The sequence below is a fragment of the Branchiostoma floridae genome, chromosome 3 (assembly GCF_000003815.2).
Source record: "Branchiostoma floridae strain S238N-H82 chromosome 3, Bfl_VNyyK, whole genome shotgun sequence".
Taxonomy (NCBI): Eukaryota; Metazoa; Chordata; class Leptocardii; order Amphioxiformes; family Branchiostomatidae; genus Branchiostoma; species Branchiostoma floridae.
The window spans coordinates 19,176,850-19,179,819 of NC_049981.1; the positions used below are offsets into that span (position 1 = coordinate 19,176,850).

At 39.2% G+C, this 2,970-nt stretch overlaps 1 protein-coding gene across 1 annotated transcript in view; it reads left to right on the forward strand.

The window, feature by feature from the left end:
* The window catches only part of LOC118411727 (disks large homolog 5-like), a gene marked incomplete in the record, with an annotated part of 47,774 nt that overhangs the window by 12,830 nt on the left and 31,974 nt on the right, over positions 1-2,970 (forward strand).

Below are 2,970 nucleotides of genomic sequence, written 5' to 3' on the forward strand. Positions count from 1 at the left end.
TACACACACACTTCGGGATATTTAACAGAAATCATTATACATCTTATAATTGTAAAACATACATCAGTTTTCAAAGCCAATGAATCTCGTTACAAATAGTTATACTTATAGTTATAACTTGATGGAAAAAGATGACTATGTGCCGTTTTATCCCAGTAAATGTCTGCATGGTAACGAACTTTCCACTTCTGACATTTCAAAGTGACAGGATTAAGATATGATAAGAGGAATCATCTGAACCACTGTGTCTCTAGCGGGTAGCCCAGGAACATCTGTCACCATTGACTGGCATTTATCAGTGGGGAGCTCACGTATTTCAACCTTGATGGAAATAACTCTGACATTAAGAGGCCAATGGAAAGCAGTTTTTTGTTGCTGGCCAGTAATTGCTTTAATTCAAAAAGTTTATGGAGATTTAATTTTGCTGCAGGGAAAAAAGTCTAGAATTTGCAGTATTTCAACCTTGACATTGGGAGGTCAATGGAAAACAGTTCTTTGTTATAAAGGGCTTGAAGTGGAAACGTTTAAGGTTGTGGTTGTGAATGTTTCTACCGCATGCAAAAAAAAGTGATTAGGGAAATGTTAATTTTGACTTGCTGGGAGTGAGACATAACACGTGTGTTTGGGAATGTGGTGGGCAGAGATAGCAATGGCCCAGGGTCAGCTGCAGTATTCTGTGTTGTGGTTACAACATGACAACATGGTTACATGTACCCTCCGGTACACAGACCATGTGCATGTACTACAAACAAGTTTGAATGTCAGTTATATAACGTCCTTGGTTATAACGGCTGTACAGATACAGGTTCTAAAACAGGGCTGTCTCTAGGACCCATCCCTCCATTCTGTAATTTTGCCTGTTGGGGACAGACAAAAACCTTACCCCATCCTTCCAAATTGTGTGAGTTTCTTGACATGAAATTGATGAAACTGTGTTTTTGGAAGACTAAAGTAACATTGAACAAAAAAATTCATGACCCAGGCTTCCCACGATGGTGACAGAAGCTTGAGACAGCCCTGCTAATAATGTATGGTGTGGTGCTGCATACAATGAATGAAATCATCCACTGAACTGCACAGTTACATTTGCATTCTGTTCAGTGTGACAGAACTTCAGCTACGTCCTTGTCGTTCACCTTGGTCCCACCTGAGTTATGTTCCAGTGCGTGATATTCCGTAAAAGCTAGCTTTAATTGATTAGGTCAGCTCGGTAGCCTTATCAGCTGGTAGCAGGTGCATGGTTGAACACTGCCTGTCATCCCACGCAGGATGAGTTTTAAACACCAGCACTTATAGTAATGAAAGATGGTAATGCTTGCTTACACGTTGGAGCCTTATAATCCTTTGGAGAATTTTTTCGCAAGCTCTTGGTTGAAGTTTGTTGTCCCACTCTAGTAGAAACTTGTTTTAGATAAGCTATCAGCTCTATAAAACATACGAAAAGAAACATTACATTATATCTTTGGGCTGACTTTTGATTTAGTGATCTAGATATGACATAAAAAACATCTTTGTGCTGGCTTTTGATTTACTGATCTAGACATGACATAAAAACATTATACTGTATCTTTGTGCTGACTTTTGATTTACTGATCTAGATATGACATAAAAACATTATACTGTATCTTTGTGCTGACTTTTGATTTAGTGATCTAGATATGACAAAAGTACTATCTACCCTATTTGTTTTGACTCAGTTGATCTTTAATTTAAAAGCCTACATTAAGCCATCACCAAACTTTTGGGTCATATAATCCAACAAGTTTGATATCACTTGTCAGTGAAAGATGTCTGTTGAACTCAAAAGCACAGATAGATAAAAAGATGGAAGATCAAGAACTGACTTTTTGAAGTAGAAATTTTGAGCTTAGAAACAGTCCCTAGTAGTAGAAAGGAAAAAGAAATTAAGAAGCATTTGAATGACTTCACATGCTTATTTATCCTACCACTTGCCAATTTTGCTGCCAATTGTACAGTTAGCAGGGAGAGAACATAGGATATTCCCTCATGGCACGATTTGGTATGCAAATGAACCTTGGGACTGTTGTGGGATTTAGAGCAAATCCTGCGCCTAACTCACCATTTGGTGGGCAGAAAGTGGGCATCAAATATAAGGCAAGTTATAAGGAAAATGTTGTGTTTCGTGGTAGTTTTTGTGATGGAAAAATATTTTTGCAGATTAAAGGATTTACAGTTTTGCTTCAATAGTATTTTTTAGAATTAGCCTTATATGGTTCCGTTTCACCCACCTAATTATGCATGCCTGTTGCTTATGATGATGGATGATGGGATGGAACATCACATCTTTTGATGCTGCGATTTTTCCGACATTTTCCTCTTCCAGGACTTCAAGCCAAGTCATTGAACAGCAGTTGAAATTTCAAAAAAACATCAACCACAGATTCTGTGGTTATACCATTATTGTCAAACATTCATTTTCATTCTGTCTAGGATATGAAATTTTGCTTTATTTGATGTATAATAAATCACACCTTCCCATGACTTATCCCTGCTTTTTCCTGATAGATCGCTTCAGGAGTAAAGGGCAATGGTGATATATTCAATTTGTCCTTGATCTGAAGCTGAGTGTTTTGAATATATCGATCTGTCGGGTGGAGCTTTGCACAATCTATTGAATTTACAGATGACGCAGGTGTCTCTGTCCCTGGGTCTGTTTTGGTGTAAGTTGCACTCGTGTTGACGTCTGCATACGGGACATTGTAGTGTGGCTGCGATGGGTGGCCACTGGCAGGTGTCGCAACGGAAGTGTGACTTCATCATTGCGAGGGATGGGAAATGTATCACCCGGGATTACTGATGTGCCAGCAGAATGTGATTCTAGTCAATTGGACACCGGGCAAGGTTGGAATGGGGCTGTTGAGAAATAACACGGGACGTGAGAGATAGAGAGATGCTTTTAAAGGACTCGTGCTCGGGATAAAGAGAGCCACGTGATTCGCAGTTGTGTCG